Genomic DNA, 22,793 nt, shown 5'->3' with positions numbered 1-22,793 from the left:
AATGTGTAACTGTCTTCAAACTCCATTGTAATAATGTCTCTTCTCTCTCCCCAGGTGTACTCAGTAAATAGCAACGCATCACTATTACAGGTACAGGAGGAAAGTATGCCGCAGGAGGCGACAAGGCAGTTTTGTACCGGCACCGCCGTCAGTCTAACAACTTACTCCGCATGGAGAAGCATGCTGACTGCTTTGGAGGGCTAGAACCCAGAGGGAACTAGCCTTCACCAACAACAATTGCAAAAACACAGTATCATAAAGCAAAATATTTGCGATGTCAGTGCTGGAAAGACCAACCACAGAAAGAGGTAACGACATGGGGTTGAATGCCCATACTCTATATAAGTATCTTAAACAAATAACTAAGTGATGCCACTCGATCTAGAAATCCCAGGGGCTAGGAAACGGCAGAACAATAAGGTCAGCGCACCGACATTTTGAGCTCGCCCTTCGCAAAGGGGAACTCCGAAGAACTGCAAGTACCCAGCATGAGAAATCACGAACGAATGAAGCATGGCGGACCAACGGATACGCCGGCGAAAGTTAGGCTAGGCCTGAGTGCAGCAAGTCAAATGAGAAATCCCAAAGGCTAAGAGGAACGGCAGTACAGGAAGTCGGCGTACCAACCAAATGAGATTACCCTTCGCAAAGGGGAGCTCCAAAAGACAGCGCAGACCTAGCCTGGGAAATCACAAGTGATTGTAGTACGACGGCCAAGAACCTAAACAGTCTAAAATACCGGGGGATCGAAGACAAGTGGGCAAAATAACTAGGAAAACTAGTATAACTAAGTAAAAAACCCTAAGGGAAAAGCCCACTGCTAACGAGTCCAGTAAGACAGACCTATACTACAGGTATTTTTACTGTTATTGTTGTCAGATTGTATCATTAACTAATGAGTATTCTATAAAACCAAATATGTGCATGTTATGTCGCCATTCTGGTTACTCCTTGGTATTGACGAGCTAGAATGCTTGCAGTGTGAGGGCTCGTGGTAATCACTGTCGGTGGAAAATTGTCTAAACAAAATGACAGGGATTTTCACTGTCAAAATACAAGGGCTGGAATACCGGTAATTTTTTGCCACATATTTTGATAGTATTAGGCCTACTTGGAAAAAAGATTTGAAATTAATGATTTTTTTAACTAGAATATAATTTAAGTATGCAGTTTTCTGATTCAAGTGCATTGTTTTAATGAATAAAATTTTCATGTTTTTAGTGTTGTTATAACTGAATGAATGTTCTTTGTAGAATTGAAATAGGCAATACTAATTTTGCCATCAAGCATGCTTTTTTTTTCTTTCATAACCTATCAAATATAATATAAAGAATAAGGTAAACATACAAATTAAAGCTTTTTCATCTTTTACTGTTTAGTTATTTATAGTGTGTAATGCCACTTCTCTCTCTCTCTCTCTCTCTCTCTCTGCTTCCTTTATTGCAAAAGAATCTATTAGCTTGAGACACTGGTGAAGCTCTCTTAAAGGTCATGGTGTAGGTGAAGAAACTAAGAGCTCTTTTAAGCTGGTGAGGAAGATCATGGCTAAACAAAAGGTAGAGGTACTTGGTAAGTGCAAGGAGAGGATGTCTTATGTAGTCATAGGAGGACAATATGGGTGATCAAGGTTCCTGTGATGTACACTCAAGATAAAATGCTAAGGTGATTTGTGCTGCCGTGACAGCAAATGCCCCCCACAGTGCAAATGTCTATTTGAAGGTATGGGACAAGAGCATGATCCAAATAGAGAATGTCTTGTTAAATAGGGATTGAGGAGTATCCGCGGTGCAAAATAATAGCCATAGATATGCTCATCATTCAGGGGAAAAGCCTAGTCTCTGCTCCATTTCAAGCGAGATCAACCACCAGTCAAGATACCACATCTGCAATTCACATGTATTTCTGAGGCCACAAAGGCTGGGTTGAGAATTTGAATGCGGTTTTTCGTCGATTGTCAAAATGACACTGGAGTCGGGCTTTGCAGACCACGAGGTAATGAAAACTTTTCCTACGTACCTTCTCTGTATTATCCAGGAGGCAGGTTGGTGAAAACTAGAACAATTCTTAAACATGGATGAAACTGGTAAGTTCATGCCATTGATATGAAATTTTTAATGTTTTTACTTGATTACAAAATGTTCAATACTGTATATATGCTTAACCAAATTATAAATTTATTTACTGTGTATAAATGTCTAAGTATACATCTGCAAATCTAAATTTATTTATTATACAGTATTAATATTGACAGGTTTGGTTTGGAAAAACATACCTCCTAAGATCTTTATTACCCAGGTAGAATGCAGTGCTCCTGGACTCAAGGCAGCAAAGGTCAGATAGGCTAATGGCTCATTGTAAATATATTTAGTTTCTGATAGCTATACATATATTTTTTTTTTCTAAGCCACACTTTTAGAAAAATTCTATTTTATAGAATATGTAACTCTCTCTTTACACCCCATTCTAATAGTTTGTATTTTTTCTCCCCAGGTGTACGTTGATTTAATGCGGAAATGCCGTGACACTTATTTAACCTGGCTATTAATGTCGACCAACCCACGTGCACTAGTGCTGCCTGTTCACTGGATGTAAAGAAGCTGTGGAGATTGGGCATGCTCTTCCTCAACTGGTATTTTTTTAAGAAAGGACTTGCTTCTTAATAATGTGATTTATGACATCTCCAAATTTCGTATGATGTTTATCCTTTAACCTTTGTTTTTGTGACGTCAGGGCGATTTATCCTGAAAATGAGCGTTATTCAAATTCTCTCTCCTGGAATTGCTACCCTATACAGACCTGATGGGGACTTCTAAGTGGTTTTCTAAGTAATTTTTCTTTGCTAGGTATGAATTTTTGCATTATGGTAAAAAACTAAATCCTATAAATCTGGGAAAAAATTGAGAAAAAATATGAAATAAAAATTGGATGAAGGGTTTTTTTTTTTTTTTTTTTTAATGTCGTAAGTTTTATTACCAAATTTCAATGTTATATCTTTGAAACTAAGGGAGAAGATAGAATTTGAAGGTCAATAAGTACAGTTTTGAGATACGGGCATTCAAAGTATTCCTTTGTATTTTTACATAGACAATATTAATAAATCATGATTATGAATTTTTTTTTTTATGTTAATAAACCCAAACAATTTTATTTATCGTAATTTAATCATAAATGAAGATCACTTTGCTCATATCTGTTTCTTTTGGCTTCTCTGGTCAGGCTCGGCGTCAATGACCTTAGATGTCAGGATGCCAGAAAACTTTCAATCGATAAATCTCTGGTCAGGCGAGACAGTCTTTCCTTCATCCTTCACTAACTCCGCTAATATTTCCGATATTACCCACTTCTGAACTTTATTAAGAGCCGATTTTCTAATGTTGGCGAGATGTTGAAATTTTCTTTTCCCTTTTGGCATGATGAAACTCTTGCCGAAACCAGGAAGAAGACGTAAAAGCGAGAGTATGTCAGAAGTCAAACTCGAACGTATACTCTGCCTGAGGTTTGTGCTGGCACTGAAGGCCGAAGGGTGTTATACTTTGTCCTGTGACTCGTGGAATCTATACAGATGCCACTGCTCACAGTTTAGTTATATTAAGATATAATAATTATCAAAATTTACAATAACAGAAGAAATTCATTTTCTTTTAGGATCAATGTTTTTGGCTTAGTTACTTTTACTAATTACCCTGTAACTATGAAAGTAAGTAATTTTGACAAAATATTTCTGATATGCATTCTCCATTGCCATACGAAGCTCAGTGAATTTTTTTCAAGATTTTGTTTCTTGTATACCCCCATATATTGGCATACTGGCCGGGCCCCTTAACTCATTCAGCCAAAGGACCAGGTAGTTAAAAAATTGAGGCCTATTATGGTAGGCATGTGATGGCACATCTCAAGACAGCCATTGATAACGATCTTCCCCTCAATGTCAAAGAAATTGAAGGGTTTCATGATTGCAAACTTTAGTCGAGGAATCATTGAATGACTTAAAATTATAGACTGGTGAATGCCTGCCGGAAACTTGCGTGGCCTTCATACTGACTGGGAAGATCATGGCAAACAAATTTGCAGCCAAAGGCTATCAGGAAATGGCTGTGAAGTTGATTTGAGTTGCTTTTTTGGGCTCAAGCCATGTCTTCCTGATGGAAGTTCCTTAAAGTAGCTTCCTAAGGGATATATGTACTATAGTGATATTCCCAGAGAATTCTAACTCCTGGCACGAATATCCTTAAATTTTCTCTCGAGGATATCGCATAATATCAGAGGACGTATTCTTCACACGCCACATAGCAATCTGCACCCCTAATAGCGTTTACGCTTCGAGGTGGTGTGGCAGAAGGAGAGCCGTATCAAGGTTACCCCCGTTCTCGTACTACTGTTTAGTATGACAACAGCGCCATTTCCAGGATGGCGGACATTCCTTACTTTGAAGCGATTTCGCTAAGAGTCCATTTAGCAAGTGAATAAAAAAAAGCCAAGGGTGATGAACCTGACTAAATATTAAGGGATATTGTTGGATTTAAAAGATGTGGCATACAGCACAGACCCTTCAAAGTGCATTCCTTAAAGTTCTTGTGTATCTTGTATGAGGAAATTTTAGTTTGTAAAGTGCATCATGGAGGAATGGAAGCCAGTGGTAAAGCAGCTCCCCATCATGATGTTCCTCGGCTTCATGTGAAATGGTCACCTCTTCCTCCAGTCACAGATTCTCTCGGCTCTCATACCCCTTATCGCGTGACCCCCATTATATCTCCTTGCTCTAGAGGGGTAAGATGTTTCTCAGTATTTTTATAGCATTCAAGATGACTTTAGGAATATCTACATTATTTTGACACAATATAAGGTAATTATTTGAAACTTAACACGTTGACTGCGATTGGCAATATTGTGAAACGGCCCAATGGGCGTTCTCTTTAACACCAATTAAAATCAGTAACCAGCTAGCTATTGACGTGAGAATTGTTATGGTGTATCCGTGAGGTAAGCCGAGTGCTCAGCCAGTGTAAAAAGCGTGACTTTATGTGGTACACTTCGCCTGACATAATAAGTCTTCATTACAGGCATTGTGTACCTAATATGGACATAATAGATGTGGTCATATATGGCTCATGTCGCCCAAAATTATTAGAGATAGTTCTACTGGCGTTGTGTGCCGAATATGGTCACACTTTGGATGTTCAGTTATGGTGCATATCGCCCAGACTGATCTAGGGAATTACCGTATGCAACATGTACCAGACGTGGCTCATACTCAGTGTGACTAAAAGGCACACATCGCCCTGAATGATTGCACACACACAAACACACACACATATATATAACACCTTTGTATGTTTTCATATGTGCACATAAAATTTGTAGTACACACGTGCGTATATAGGAATATATATAAACATTCACTTGAATATAATACTTATAAGATGTACATACATGTTACAGACACACACATTAGGAAACATATATAAAGGCTGTATTTTTGGCAATATAAATTTGTATTTTGCATAGATAAAATGTATTTACATACAAGTAAATTATTTAGGTCGTCTTCAGTTATTCATATATATCTGTCCATCTGTATATGGTAGCCCATCTTTTTGTACCTGTCTCTACATGTATATACATACATACATACATACATACATATATTCACACTTATGCGAGAGAGGAATAAAATGTGGAAAAGAACTCTTCCTTATGTCTGTATAAGAGAATATATTATAATATAAAATATTAGAAAATAAGATAAAGGAAGTAACAGAAAAAGGATTGGCACATACACACACAAAATTGGTAGTTTATATATACATACATACATACATACATACACACACACACACACACATATATATATATATATATATATATATATATATATATATATATATATATATATATATATATATATATATATATATATATATATATACACACTTGCATAAACAGACTAATACATTGTCCCAATATGATGAAAAATTAACATCCCAGAGAATATTTGAATTCTTGCCTTCCTTTTAGTACCATATGTATGTATGTATATTTACTGTATGTATGTATGTGTATGTATATATATATATATATATATATATATATATATATATATATATATATATATATATATATATATATATATATATATATATATATATATTATGTATGTATGTAAGTATTACTTTCTTTGTCATTTCTACTTATTCCTTTATATTATATATATACACATTGTATACACACAAAAGCGTACATATGCATACAGAAAAAATTCCCTGACTGAAGCTCCTGGCCCCAAAGCCAAGAAAAGAAGGCTTTGTCGTTCCTGTTATGAGATACTGTCACAAAATAAAGGAAGTTATGTAGCTCAAAAGAAAGCACGAAGAGTAAACACAATGTGAGAATTGTGAGGGTAAACCTTTCCTTTGTCTCAGTTGTTTCAACTTGAAACATTCAGTTTGAAGAATTTAAATTTGTGTATTTTATTGGTTTTTCTTATGTAGAAGCAAAACAGAAAAAAATCTTAATTTTAGACTTGTACTCTAAATACTACGATATCCTTCATCATACATGGATATTTTTTCACCAAGAAAAGGACACTATTTTTTTTTCAGAAGTAAAATGTTTACCAAACTGATTTATTTTTCTATTGAATTTATATAAATGTAATCTAGGGTTAAAAGGATAGCTTTTTTTATTGATCTAATGATAATGTTTTCTATTCTTTTACTGAAAGAAAGAAAGAATTAGAAAAAAAAATGCCCCTTTTGCCAGCATGTGAAGGTTATTTTCAGTAATAAATTAAGTGTTTAGTTAATGTTTTAGTTGATTTTAATTAATTTCCAATATATTACCAAAATATTTTGGTAAAAAAAAGCCCATTTTGATAAAATTTGGATACTTGAAAAAATATTTAATTCTTAGCATGTGTACCACATAGGGTACACATCGCTCATTCAGAGAGTCCCCTATGAACCATATGTGGAGCACATCGCAGTCAACGTGTTAAAATGTTACAATATATAGGGAACATTTAAATTTTTTGATAATTTTATTTCTTTACAGCACTGACGACTCGTCCACATAAGTCACATGGTGCTGTTACATCTCTTTACTGTTCATACGTTCATACCTTTGTAACAGCCCAGCTCCTCATCCACCTTGCCAATTGTGCCACTGTATAATGTCTAGTAAGTGGACTCATTTTCGGTACTTTTTTTTTTTTTTTTTTTTTTTTTTTTTTAAATAATGTCCCTATAGGAGAGACATTAGACTTGTGTTAATATTTGTTACATACTGCATACGTAGTACTGTACAATAAGTGTACACCGTAAATGTTTAATACACCTGCATATGTAGTACTGTACATTAAGTGTACACTGTGAATGTTCAATACACTATAATGTAATGTCTTATTTTGCCTTATGAATTGCATCATGGGATAGAGATTTTATTTCTTAAAACTTCTACGCAAATTGTAAGTTGTATTGTATGTGCACTGCACAGCTGTATTTTTCCTTTTTTTGGGGGGGAGATAGATACAGTTATTGAAAAAGAACCAATAATAGTGTACAGGGTTTATAGTAGAGAATATGAAATGTCATTACAGGTGACTCGTCAGGTGACGAGTTGGTAGGGCTTGAAGTAAACCCAGTGTATCCAGAACTAAGGTTTTATTCAGTTAACAATTCCACCGCAGTTATACCCTGCAAACAACAAAAACACATTATCGGACACAGACATAAAGATAAACACTTGTGTTAACTAAGAAGGTACATACATCACACTCCTTATGAACGACAGGATGATATAAACAGGTTTATTCTTACCACAGGGCTATTGGGTGAATTTGCAAAGAATGTGATAACGTGCGGTGATGTCTCACCGTAGGTTTTAAGCTCTACAATAGTGATAGTACTGTACATGGATTATGGTACATAAACACTACATTATACTATCAGTGACTGTTGTTAGTTTGGTACAAGTGTTTTGTTACATTTGCCATACATATAGTGGCTCAATGGAAACTTTAAGTTATGAGTCTCCATATTGTATACTGTACAGTGTTAGTAACATAGTTACCTTTGTAAAGGAATATAAACTATACTATGATAGGAACCTTGTACAGTGAATTATTTAGGGTATTATTTGACTGCAAGAAGACTGTGCTCATTTATATAGGGGCCGATGCATCGACTCGCACAAGGACACCATGTTACATGGTTTTTCAATCTTCTTGGGTATTTGTCCCCTAACCCCTATGAAGACAGTACTGACTTTATACTAACAGGAATTTTTTTTGATATAAAAGGTACACATCACTCGAATCATGTATTCATATGATCAGATGCACGAAAAATCATGAAATACTAAATGATTTCTCTCTCTCTCTCTCTCTCTCTCTCTCTCTCTCTCTCTCTCTCTCTCTCTCTCTCTCTCTCTCTCTCTCTCTCTCTCTCTCTCTCTCAATGTAGACAGCCTTTGTGACAACTCTGTTGGAATTTTTCAAAATTTTTAGCATTTATGACAAAAGCAGGGCAATAGACATCATAAACATACTTTAAAAAGGGCTTTTGATAAAAAGTCCCGCTTAAAAAATTAATGGTTAAAATTAAAGTACTAGGCATCATTGACAAGGCAGCTGAATTGATCTAAGATTGGCTGACAAACTGAAAAGGTGTTGTAATCAATGGAGAACCCTCAGTGGGGACAGCTGTTACAAGTGGAATACCTCAATGATCTGTCCTTGGCATGTTACTATTTCTGATTTATATCAATGACATATATTTAGGATTAACATGTAGAATTTAAAAATTTGCTGATACTAAAGTGGTTTAGTAGGAAAATATAAAACTCACATGCCCCAGGTATAGCTACTGAATTTGAGTAGCATCCCTAGAGACTGGATAGGGGTGGGGGGGAGGGGGGGAATTTCTAGCCACAGAGGGTGAATTACCCCCCTTCCCCCCTGCTGGGAAAACTACCTATACCTTGGAGGGAAGAGGCACTGCTTGCATTGTCTGGACAGGAGGAAAGATGTATGCTGGGCAAGAGACAAACCCTTATGTAAGCATTATCATCAGTCATATATTTTTTGTGGCTAACTGTTTTCAGATGAATTCAGCATTGCGGTTGTTGGTTTTGGTACAATAGAGCCTTAACCCTTAGGTCTTTTATACACACTTAGGTCTGTGCTATGCATGTTTATACTCTGGCCCTAGTGCAATTAAGACTATATTTCTTATCGTTGTATTTTTACCTTCACCAATGAAGTTGGAAGGAGGTTATGTTTTACCCCCTGTTTGCTTGTGTGTTTGTGAACAGCTTCCTGGCCACAATTTTAATCAGAGTAAGACTTGCAGGGATTAACTTGTGTAAAAAGCTGGAAATTATTAAATTTTGGAAGATCAAGGTTAAAGATAAAGGTCAGTCAAGCAAAATGTCCAATTCACATAATCAGCCATAATTTGTCGGGCCACAGTTTTAATTGTAGAGTAATGAAAGTTGCAGGGATTAACTGTTAGGTAAAAAGCTGGAAATTATAAAATTTGGAAGGTCAAGGTCACGGTCAAGCAAAATGTACAATTCGCGTAATCAGCCGTAAGTTTAGACGTCATCACAGACTTGAAACTTGGTTCATATTTGTGTATGAAATTCACACCAATTAATACATGTTAAGGTTGAGCAAAAGATTAAGAAATAAACTGCCGTTGCGGAGGTCTGTGCTCTACTGAGTGCCCTTCTAGTATTTCCTGTTATAGCCTGATAGGAAAGTGTAACCCCCAAAATGTAATGAACAATGTGTGTTCTATATTGCACTCACAGCCTATGCCAAAGAGACTAAACTATGAAGAATTTTGACATCTTGAAACAGCATGTGTCATTTCAAAGGAACAAATTAAGTTGCTGCAGACTTTAGAAATATTGAAGCCTGCATAACTTTCAAAGACACTTTTATCAATTAGTTTTTCTTAGAGTTGGTTTAAGCTTAATTACTGGATTGCATGCTAAGGTTTATTATTCAGAAGTGGTGTATTGATGTAATGGAAGTTTCTGATGATCTTTCATGTATTATTATTTGTTATTATTATTATTATTATTTTTATTATTAGTATTATTAGCTAAAGTACAACCTTAGCAGGAAAAGCAGGATGCTATAAGCCTAAGGGCTCCAACAGGGAAAAATAGCCTTATTAAATAAAAGTTAATCTTTTGCGATAGGCAAACACAGCGACCTGACGATTTCACTGACCGCGATCCATTACACCCCGTATGCCTCATGGCGTGTCTGCAAAGCACAACATCCCATCTCTCTCTAACTCTGCCTCACTCTCACATAGTCTCTCGTGAATGCATCTCCCTTTTCAGTCCCTTTTGTGCTAATGTCACTTTGCCTTACTTCGTCGACATCATGGCCTGCAAGCCAAAGGTTCTGCTGAACGGAAGACGAAGGTTGTGACACTGTCCGTTTTAAGTTCAAAGAGGGAATGAAGTACGCAGCTGTTGGTAACCTTTTTGGGTGTGAATTAAAGTACCAGGATGTACGTAGAAAAGAATTCTGTGAAGATTCGTCGTGCTGTTGTGGCTGCGAGTGACCCACAATGCAGAGGTTGTATCCTAGGTGAGTAAAAATTGCATGATCAAAAATGAAATTGCCCTGTTTCTGTGGAATGGGGACCAGTATCACAAGGAAATCGCCATAGAATTGCATGGGGGAAAAGCCAAGTCTCTAACATTTAACTGAAGAAGAACGTCAGCTTGGACACCATGCTCCCACATATGCCTTTCCAGTCCAACATAGGCGGGTTTTGCAAGTTTAAACAGTGTTTTGGGCTCCAATAAGTGAAAATTATTGGGTAGTTGGCCTCTGTAGACCATGAGGGAGCAACAATGTGACAAGCAGCCTCAAAAACTCATTGTAAAGAAGGGATACAAGTTGGAGTAAGTGTGGAATATGGGTTGAACTGCTAAGGTTGTTCTTTTATTTAGAATTCTTATAGTACTGTATACAGTAGCTTATGTAATAAATTTGTTTAAATTTTAATTTTACGTAAAATGTAGCATATTGTAGACACGTGTCTACTGTATTCTGCGAACTGTAGTTTTGTACTGTACAGTTTTTTTAATTAGTTTTTGGTACCTATAGCATAGTACCTGTTTGATTTATTTAAACTTTTACATTTTGTGTGTACACTTTAACGTAAATGCTAATTAGCGTATATAGCGTTTACTTAAGTTTTCATGTACATTGAATTACTGTACTGTATTGTACAGTATATAACAATGTAATGTATTTGCCATACTGTATTTCAATATGATTTTTTTTATTGCGCGACAGGTTTTTTGGAAGGCGCCCAAGAAAACATTCATCATTATGATTGTTTTTACTTGCTAAGCTACAGCCCTAGTTTGAAAAGCTGGATGCCATAAGCCCATGGTCCCCATCAGAGAAAGTAGCCCAATGAGGAAAGGAAACTAGGAAAAATAAGATATTTTAAGAACAGTAACACCATTAAATATTTCCTATACAAACTCTTAAAAACTCCTGGATATCCACCCTTTGGCGGGGTAAGTATTCCTAACGTGCAAGTGGTGTTCTTTCTTCCGAACACCACTGCTCTCGTCTAGCCTATGAACCAGGGGGTCATCAAGAACTAAAAGGTTTACTGCAGCCAACGAGTGATGGCATGACTCCAATTAATCAATGATACTGACCCAATGTATTGGAATACTGGAAGAAGTTAACTATTGCAGACTGTCGATCTGTTGCATGAATTCCTTTAACGTCAAGCCAGAGACCTTCGATGCATGCTAGAAACACTTTTGGCCAGGGTGCGTGAAGATTTTTGCCGGCTTCAGCTATAACGAAGCCTTCCAAGGGACTGTCAAGGTGATCTTGTTATTGGAGTGGGCAGTCGGTCAAAGGGTTCACCGGAGAGGCTGAGGACATATTGGAGTTGCTAGATAATCATGATTAGGAACTGACTGAATTAGTCCATTCAGCAAGTGAGGAAGAGGAGGAGGCTGGTGAACCTGCCAAGAAGGATGAAGGCATCACGCTTGATGTCATGGTTTGTGGAGGAGGTGAAGCAATGGGCATACAGCGACGATCATTCATTTGTACATGCCCCAAAGTTCATGTGTTCCATGGATGAGACTTTGCTGGTTACAAAAGCATCTTGGATGCGATGAACAAGTCAACGAAGCAGCTGCCTGCGAGTTCTTAACCCCGTTGTGGGAAATGGCCACCTACCATCTCAAACAGCCGAGCCTGAGCTTTGGTTATCACCGCTTCCTCCTCCAACCACGGATTCTCTCAAGCCTGAAACCACTTCCCCATCAAACCCTCCTGGCTACCCATCCTCTGGAAACCACGATAGAGCTAGTTATGACGACGGCTTAGACCAAGGGTTATTAACCTTTTTCTTGTTTAGTACCCCCTTAGTTATAAGACCATTTATCCGAACCCTCGGTAATCTGACGTCAAACAAAATGGTGGTTTAGTGACTAACTCAATATACAATGGTACAATATAGAATATCAAATGATTCACATTATGACCTTATTGAGATGAAACATTGATAATCCAATTATTATATAATGATACTGCACACAGGTGTAAAACAATACCTGTATTTCCATTATCGACCAATATTCAACATCAGTGTGAGGGGTGTGCCTATTTGTTGCAAAAGCTTTCTCTGGTTCTCCATTGTTTTTAAATGCCATGTAGTGGTTTGTCATATTCTGTTGATTTTTCCAATTATCTGGTTAATTACATCGATATGGTCAGTTGTTGAATACCTGCTTCTAAGTCCTGCTTGCTCTCTTGTTTGATTAAAGCAGTCTTTTAATTTGGCCCAATAGGATCTTTGTAAATATTTTATATCTGATAACGTAAAAGACCAATATGGATACGAGAGAAAATTAAAGTAGAGAATATCCTAACAATGTGGACAAAAAAGAAAAGGACATGGGCAGGACATAAAATAAGAATGACAGATAATAGATGAATATTAAGAATCCTTAGAAATTGCAAAAGAAGCATGGGAAGATAAACAGATTTTGAAGCAAAGCGAAAAATCAATTTTTGGGTGAGATGGCCATGTCTTCCTGATGGAAGGTTCCTTTAGGCAGCTTTCTAAGGGATATTTAGCTACAGTGATACTCCCAGAGAATTGACCATAGGTCTCCAGAATTCTAACTCCTGGCGCGAGTATCCTTAAAATTTTCCTTAAGGATATCGTATAATATTTCTTGATAAGACACATGGCAAATCTTCACCGCGAATAGAGTTTTCGCTCTGATGGGAAGAGTGGTGAAATTGAAGGGGAGCCGTCATCAAGGTTACCCAGTGGATCCCCTTCCCGTACTACTACAGGGTCCAATATGGCTACCCATTCCTTGTTTTGTAGCGAATTGCCCACGGTGTACTTCCGCTTGCTCTCTACGTTTCTGGTCGCTATTACGAGGATTTATCATGCATTCTCCAGCATCTAATGCCTCTGGAAAGTTGAGTATTTTATCTTTCCTGTGTGTAATTTTTAGCTCCCTTCTCACAGTTAAATTAGCATATGCTGGTTTGACAAACTAAGAAAGTGTGCGAATATGAACTGGCATAGAATAGTTTCATAAGTGTGTGTGTATATATATATATATATATATATATATATATATATATATATATATATATATATATATATATAATATATTTACAAAGGAGACCCTCTTTAATAAATTTTATTAAAAGTAATGTATGCCTCAGTAGCATTAATTTGATAAGACCTTTTCAGTGGGTCTGGTAGTTTTTCTCAATCTATTTTGCCAGTAATTGCACAATAGTCATTTTTAGCAATTACTGGCAGAATGCAGTACAGTAATGAGGAAAATCATATAACCATTGATAATGTCATTTTAAAGATTAATACTACTGAGGCAACCATTAAAATTATATATATATATATATATATATATATATATATATATATATATATATATATATATATATATATAATGCACAAACACACATACACACACCTTTCTGAGTCCTGAAAGTTTCTCTAACCAGCAAAGCTGTACTAGTCAGGGCCACCAATACTAAGTGGTATTTGCTGTGAACAATTAAGACTAAGTCTCCCACCATCACCAATCCGCTGTTACCAGCATGGGAGTTCTTAGGTTGAGGTTAATCCTTACCTTCTACTGGTGTGTATGTATGTGTGTATATATATGTAGCTACATATATGTAATACACATGGATATATATATATATATATATATATATATATATATATATATATATATATATATATATATATATATATTTGTATGTTATTTTGTTACATGACAACCTAGAAAATAATTTCTGGTGGCAATTCTAAGAATATTTATTGCTGAATAGAGAATAAAGGTACACACACACACACTCTCTCTCTCTCTCTCTCTCTCTCTCTCTCTCTCTCTCTCTCTCTCTCTCTCTCTCTCTCTCTCTCTCTCTCTCTCTCTCTCTCTCTGTGTGTGTGTGTGTATATGCATGTGTAAGTTATTTTGCCTTTTTATCATGGAGAATTTAACATATAAACAAGAAAGTATTGCGCTTGCAGAAATGACTTGAAGCAAGTTCACGCATTTTTACCAATGCCAACCGCATTACGAAAATGCCTTCAAGAAATGAAAGACATTTTCTTGATGCAAATTGTATTATTTTGGTGCTTCTGTAATGTTGTTCGGTATTCCCATGGTCTTCCTTTTTCTCTATGCAAGGTTAATAGTTCCCGCTACTGAATAATAATTAGTTATCCTGTTTTATTTATTTATGTAGTCTTCCGAGTCTAGACGGACCAAATCAAGGTTGATTATTGCAGATGAGGAAGGAATGATTTCTGTAGGTATGTACATTCGATTTTTAACTTATTTTCATTATTATTATTTATTATTATTACTATTATTATTATTATTATTACTAGCTAAGCTACAACCCTAGTTGGAAAAGATGATGCTACAATCCCAGTGGGCTCCAACAGTGAAAATATATATATATATATATATATATATATATATATATATATATATATATATAATATATATATATGTATATATATATATTATATTTGCAAAGCAAAGGCTAATTAATGAATTGATCACCTCCACATCTTGCATAATTGAATAAGACATTGTAGATACGTGGATTCAAATTTGAACTAAATATTTAGATATTTTACAAGCTGTAATTAGTGAATCGATTACTTCCTCAACTTATATAATGTATTACTCTAAATATTTTAACAATAGTCTCCTTTTTTTACAAAGCGAAGTCTAATTATTGAATTTATTACTTCCACTTGCATAATTGAATAGTAAATGGAAGAATGGTTAAGAACTTGAATTAATATATTCTAGCAGTATCCTATTTGTTTTGTTTTAGTTTCAAAGCAAAATTTAATTAATTGATTGATTACTTCCACATCTTGCATAATAGAATGTTAAAAGGCATTTGTGAGAATTAAAATATATTGTACAGTATCCTGGTCCATATGTAGATATTGTATTAGTACAGTTTTCGGGAAGTGTTAAAATAGAAATTTTATTCGCAATTATGTTATTTATTTACCAATGAAACTAAATGTAATGATCTTGACAAATACAAGAAAAAAAAAACTATAATGGTTATCTAAACTTTTTTATAGTATAAGCGGATCAATTTTTTTAAGTAAACGATAATTTTTAATAAAGTAAAATCAGTTTGTTATAAGAGATTTTTTGTAATAAAGTTAAATTTAAAAAAACCCATACATAAGTTATAAGGTATACTGTATATTTTTTTAGGTTAAATAAAAGAAACAAGATATTTTTAGAAAAGAATAAAAAAAAAATTGGAATATTTTTAGTTATACGATCAATTTCATAAAGTAAAAATCGAATGCATAATGTGAATGGCTAGTGATTTTATCGCCATAATAAAAATCTGAACATTCAGACGCCGCGAACGATAGAGTATGCGTAGGGTGCTACCATTGCAATTGCAACATTATAAGTTAGGTTACGAAGGTCACATAGACTGGTGCAGAAAAGCACAGTTTTTGTGGCAGTGCAGGTATAAATAGTCTCTGCCAACCATGTAATGGACATTACCTTCGCCACAATTGGCCAGGAACAATCCAGCGAAGTGGTTACTGGATTTTATAAGTAGGTAGGTTCTTGTTGCTTTGTGGAGTTTCAAGTTTTGTGAAAGAGAAGATTTGCAAATGGTGCACGCTCCCCCCCCATATATATATATATATATATATATATATATATATATATATATATATATATATATATATATATATTAAAATTTTATGTATTTTCTGGATACGCCTATCTATAGTATGAATATAGTCTGTAAAACTTACATTGTATAATATAGTGTGTGTATACATACATATTTAAATGGTTTGTATATATATATATATATATATATATATATATATATATATATATATATATATATATATATATATATATATATATATATATATATGTATGTACGTTTCCTCAAAATTTGTGAGCCATTTCTGTTTTTCCACAACTTTGCTATTTTCTTTCTGTTGAAGTATGCAACCACTAGCTGCTTCAATAACTTTAGGTATGTGTAATTTCACAAAATATTTCATTTAGTAGTTGTTCTTTTACTCAAAGATGAATGCAGGAGTACTCTAGTGCCTTTTATTTCTTAAACATTTATAAACTTGAAGATGATAAGGCAGAAGGGTAAAGAATTGCGTAAAATAATAGCTTATAATCACTACCTATATAAGATACAATATTAAAATTTCCCCATTCTTCTTCTTCAGCATTTACTGAACGCTTCAAGACGCCATTCAACATGAAGTTCCTCTGGATTTTAACCATCTTGTGCTTGTTTGCATCTAGAAGTACCGCCTCGCCATTCTTATTTTCCTCTGTGAACTGGGGAGGGAGACCCGGGAGGCCGAGTGGCACGTATCCGAACATCGGCAACAGAGTCATACCGGATCCGTATGCATTCGTCGCCCATCCGGATATAAATCCGGTGTTTCCCGCCGAACCGTTCTTCTTGTAAAATTATTGAGAAAATCTGTATAGTATTATACTTTTACGTCCAAAAGCAAGGCAGATACTCGCCAAACGGTTGGAGGGATAACGCTCTATCCAAAGCTCTCTACCCTTGTTCGTTCCCTTCGAAGCCTAGACGTGGCTTTGTCTTCGACTTGCTAAATGTAAGGGGGGCTAGAAGTTCATGTCCCCTTTTAGCAGTTTGAGTTAATTTGCTTCTGGCTAAGACGAAGCCCATGTTCTAACGGACGATCACATTGTGAGCTCGAAGGACATGATGGTGGGTTATAATAAAAGATTATCACTAAAAGAGTCACTTTAATGGAGAATGTGGGAGGCAGCAGTACACAGTTCCTTCGGCCATGAACTTGCCGGTTACACTATATGGACAAAAGAAAGCGGCGTCACGCCACGCACATCATGACAAGAATTATGGGTAAAAACAAATGATTGTACCCAAGCGCATAATCAACAACACTAATGCATCATAAATAAAAGTTTAATATTCTAACACCCCCTCATAAACTTTTATTCTCATCAATCTGCAAATTACTACACATCAAACAAATATATGCATCATGGTAATCAAAAACAAACAAAATACAAAGCTATCAAAGGTCAATATTACAAAACCATTGACACAAATTAAAATAAATCAACTTTGCTTTAGTTACTGGTTTTGTAAACATATCGGCTTTATTTTCACTTGAGGGGACATACACTAAATCAACATTTTTACTCATAACTTCATTACGGATAAAATGATAGCGTATGTCTACATGTTTAGACCTTTGATGGTAAACAGGGTTCTTAGCAAGTTTAATTGCCCCTTGGTTATCAACAAATAATATGATGGGTTTGACTTTAACATTAATCATATCAGTTAACAACTGCTGCAAAAATTTTGCTTCTTGGATAGCAAAAGTCAATGAAACATACTCAGCTTCACAAGAACTTAAAGCTACATTGCTTTGTTTCTTACTCTTCCAAGAAATAAGAGCACTATCAGCATTCATTTGGTAACAATAACCTGAAATACTTTTACGATCTTCAGAACTACCCCAGTCTGAGTCGCAGTAACCAGAAATCTCAATAGTATCGTAAGACCTCTTAAAAACAAGGCAATGTTGTTTAGTACCTTTAAGAAATTTTAGAACATATTTACACATAGCCAAATGACTTTGAGTTGGCCTAGCCATATACTGTGAAAGTTTAGACACAACAAAACTTAAATCAGGCCTAGTACAAGTCATGATATATATCAAGCTTCCAACAATGTTTCTGTAAAGACTACTATCAACTAGTTCAGGACTTTCCTCAAAAGTACACTTATTAACACTTAGATCACAAGGAATTGACTTTGGGTTGCATTCATCCATTTTGAACTTTCTCAAAACTTTCTCAAGGAACTTACTCTGGTTCATTTTTATACAATCTCCATCAAAAACAAACTCAATACCCAAAAACCATGAAAGTTTCCCTAAATCTTTCATCTCAAATCTATGACATAATACACGTTTAGTGTCAAACAGAGCTTTCTCATTACTACTGGCAATGATCATATCATCAACCCAAACCAAAATAATTACATGAAAGTTATGTCTTTTATTGACATACACACAATGATCACTTAATGACTGCTCAAAATCATTTTGAATTAAGAAATCATGGAGCATATTATTCCAATTTCTGCCTGATTGCTTTAAACCATACAGAGATTTATTCAGTTTCCAAACCAATTGTTCATTATTACTTCCTGTCTCAATGTAACCTTCAGGCTGTTGAACAAATATTTCACAATCAATATCAGAATTAAGATAGGCAGTTTTAAAATCCATACAATGCACAATTAAATCATATTGTACTGCCAATTGCATAAGCATTCTAATTGAGGTCATACGCACTGTAGGAGAAAAAGTATCAGTATAATCAACACCTTCAATTTGGGAATACCCTTTTGCAACATAGCGAGCTTTATATTGCTCTTCACCATCTAACCCTTCTTTAATGGCATATACCCATCGTCCACCTACAATACAACGGTTGTTTGGTAAACTACACAATTCATAAGTATTGTTATCTCTCAAAGATTGAATTTCATCATCCATTGCAGCTATCCATTTGTGAGCCACATGTGAATTTAATGCCTCTCTATAGCTTCCAGGAATTTCAGTTACTTTACAACAATAATGAACAGAATAGCCCAGTAAATCAACATTATCAGGATCAACATATTCTTCAAGATATTTGGGAGCAGTTCGCTCCCTACTTGGGTAACGGGACTCTCCTTCCCTTTCAGTTTCAGTCAAATCTGTATTAATTTCACTATGCTCATCTTCAACAAGGATATGTTTAGAAACAGGATCACTTTGATTATCATTAACAGTTGTTTTCTTTTCATTGCAAATGACATTCTCATTATCAAAATCAAATTCACTATCTTCTGATTCACCATCTTCCTTTAGACTTTGGGATTTATCAAAATTGAATTTATCAGTAAAATGTACTAACCTAACCTTTCTCAAACTGTCAGTTCCTGGATAATATACAAGATAAGCAGGACTGTATGAATCATAACCAACAAATATTCCCTTTTCACATCTTGGATCTAGCTTAGCTTTCTTTTCTACATAAGCATAACACAGGGAACCAAAAACATGCATATTTTCAAGTTTAGGCTTCTTAGACGTTAACACTTCATATGGGGTTTTATCTAGTCTAGAATTGTAGCATCTATTCCTTATATAAGCAGCTGCCCTAACAGCATAATTCCACATGAATTTTGGTAGCTTTGCTTCAATTAAGAGACATCTAGCCATTTCAAACAATGTACGCCACATTCTCTCAGCAGTACCATTTTGGTGTGGTGAATTTGGTGAAGAAAATTCTTGTTTAACCTTATTACTTACCAGAAATTTTTTAAATTCTGAAGAAGTAAATTCTCCTCCATTATCACACCTTAATCTTTTAACAACACCATAAGAGCTAGTGTCAGCAAGGAATTTCTTAGTAGCATCAAGTGCATCACTTTTCTGCTTCAAGAAATAAACAAAAACAGATCCTGAATAATCATCTACAAAAACAATACAATATTTAGATTTTTCCCTTGATTCAATACTCATTGGTCCAGCAAGATCACAATGTACAAATTCCATTTTACTATTTGCTCTCTCATCTGGTAATCTGTTCCTAGATAAATGCATTTTACCTTCATGACAAGTTATGCAATCAAACTTACTTTTGACACTAATTTTCATACCTTCAGCTTTATCTTCTAACTTCAAAATGTCTTTAACATTGCAGTGTCCCAAAACCTTATGCCACTCCTCTAGTGAACGAGATTTACATGAGTTTACATTATTTAGATAATATAGCTTACCTTTCTTATTTATTTCAAAAGACACACCATTTGGACTTATCAACTCAGAATGATTAGGATTAAAGCTTACTGTAGCTCCTTTACTAACAGCTGATTGTACAGAAAATATATTCTGCTTAAAAGTAGGAATATACAAGGCATTATCAAGAACAACATTTTGTTTTATACCATTTGTATCAAAAAGTACAATTTTAGCCTTACCTTTACCTTTAACAATATTCTTGCATCTTGCACCATCTGCAAGTTCAACCATATGCTTTGATTCATCAAAGTCTTCATCAAAACACTTAAACTTGGATTTGTCAGTAATGATGTGGGTAGTAGCACCACAATCAACAAGAACATTACATACATCTGTAGATATGTTATCAACAGAGCAACTTATTTTGAAACAACATTCTTCATCACTATAATCATTAGTGGATCTAGGCTTACAAACATTCACAGTTGCACTAGAAAATCTAGTAGCCCTATTAGCCTTTCTACATTCATCAAAATTGTGTGTAATGGTTTTGCATTCTTTGCACCACTTACCTCTGTCTTTCTTCAACCTACACTCGAAAGACTTATGTCCAGTCTTACCACATGAATAACATCTTACTGATGAGCCACTGGCAGATCCACCACACTGATAATCAGGATTCTTCTTATAATTCACCTTAAGGACGTTCTCACTCTTCACATCAGGCCTGTGTGCCTCTCGACTCCTCAGGCTTTCTTCATAACTCCGTAGCAGAGACTTGAATTCTGGAAACGTAGACTCGGTATCCTTCTGCATAACAACAGTATTAAATGGAGTAAATTCCTCTGGAAGACCCTTCAACACCATAGCAATAAGAAGGCTGTCGCTGATCGTCTCACCAGCTGACTTTAACGAAGTGGAGGCTGCCTCTGCTCGAAGAAAATAATCAGTTACACATTCTTTCCCTCTCATTTTCAGCGATGTCAGCTCCGTGTAGAGGGAGATGATTCTTGGTTTCCTAGTACCTCGGTAATGGTCCCGTAGAATCTCCAATGCCTTTCTTCCATCGTTGACTGCATCTCTCATTATTAATTGGAGGCTCTTATCATCTAGAACTTGAACGATCTCGGCAAAAATGTCAGCATTTTTAGCACTGAATTCCGCTGAAGTTTGATCTTCACTTTCGTCTAGGGTAAGTTTTCGAAGTCTCAGATGGGCTAGAAATTTTATCTCCCACATTTCATATTTCTCCTCATCACCATCAAAATACAACTTCCTCTTGCTTGAGCTGGGCCCATAACCTGTGAGCTCGAAGGACATGATGGTGGGTTATAATAAAAGATTATCACTAAAAGAGTCACTTTAATGGAGAATGTGGGAGGCAGCAGTACACAGTTCCTTCGGCCATGAACTTGCCGGTTACACTATATGGACAAAAGAAAGCGGCGTCACGCCACGCACATCATGACAAGAATTATGGGTAAAAACAAATGATTGTACCCAAGCGCATAATCAACAACACTAATGCATCATAAATAAAAGTTTAATATTCTAACACACATCACTTCATAAATGTTGATATAATTGTAATGTGAAAATTATTAATATGGTTTTCTCCTCTTTCTGGTCGCAAGCAGAGGTTAGCCTAGTGCATTTTTCGGCCTCTATAAATGCACCCATTTTACACCTATATAATATTCCTGTTGAATGGGCTCCTAGACCAAGTGCAGAAGTGTCCCAAATTCCTAGTTAGATATACTTTTCAGGAATTTTGTATTTTTGTAATAACCCGTCTCGAAACTTTTATATAAATGCCCTTAAATTTATTTTTATGTATATATTTTCCTTTTCACATCTGTGTAGATGTTATTTATAATTTCTCAAGATAGACTAATCAGTCTAAATTATTGTTTCTTTGGGGTATATGTAAGTGTATGTATTTTTAAATGTATATTATATATACAATATATACGAATATATATTACATAAGTTATCCATAGTTCAGTAGTATGTGTGAATTTGGCTGATATTTGTTTCCTTGGAGGCTCAGAAAACTGTAAATAGAAAAAAAAATGTTTCTTGGGCAAGGAAAGTTCACAGGGGAACCCGAGGTAATTGTAACAACATCTCGAAATTCTTGTTATATTGACCCTTGGATGAATGTACACACCAAGATATTTCCCAAGTACAGGGAGTGGTATGATTTGAACAGTGAAACATGTTTTGTGCGAATACAACTCTAGAAATATTGATTTTGGTCAGAAAACACTCGCGTTCGGATTTTGAGAGTTCGAAGTTTTTAAAATTTAACCTTTTTTAACCGGTTCATATTTTTTTCTATTGCAGGTTTTTATTATTTTTCTATCACTCAGTTTCATTATTACTAACCGAATT

General features: G+C 35.2%; 1 long non-coding RNA gene across 1 annotated transcript in view; it reads left to right on the top strand.

Annotated features, from left to right (window-relative positions):
* The window catches only part of LOC137635954 (uncharacterized), a 50,299-nt gene extending 47,672 nt beyond the window's left edge, over nucleotides 1–2,627 (top strand). Inside the window, exon 4 of the long non-coding RNA XR_011042869.1 lies at nucleotides 2,491–2,627. This is a non-coding gene — a long non-coding RNA (uncharacterized lncRNA). The remainder of the gene's footprint in view (nucleotides 1–2,490) is intronic.
* Nucleotides 2,628–22,793: the final 20,166 nt, after the last annotated feature.

Source organism: Palaemon carinicauda, unplaced genomic scaffold, assembly GCF_036898095.1.
Source record: "Palaemon carinicauda isolate YSFRI2023 unplaced genomic scaffold, ASM3689809v2 scaffold201, whole genome shotgun sequence".
In the NCBI taxonomy this organism is placed as follows: Eukaryota; Metazoa; Arthropoda; class Malacostraca; order Decapoda; family Palaemonidae; genus Palaemon; species Palaemon carinicauda.
Note: the sequence above shows the minus strand (reverse complement) of the source record. Positions and strands in the feature narration are given on the sequence as shown.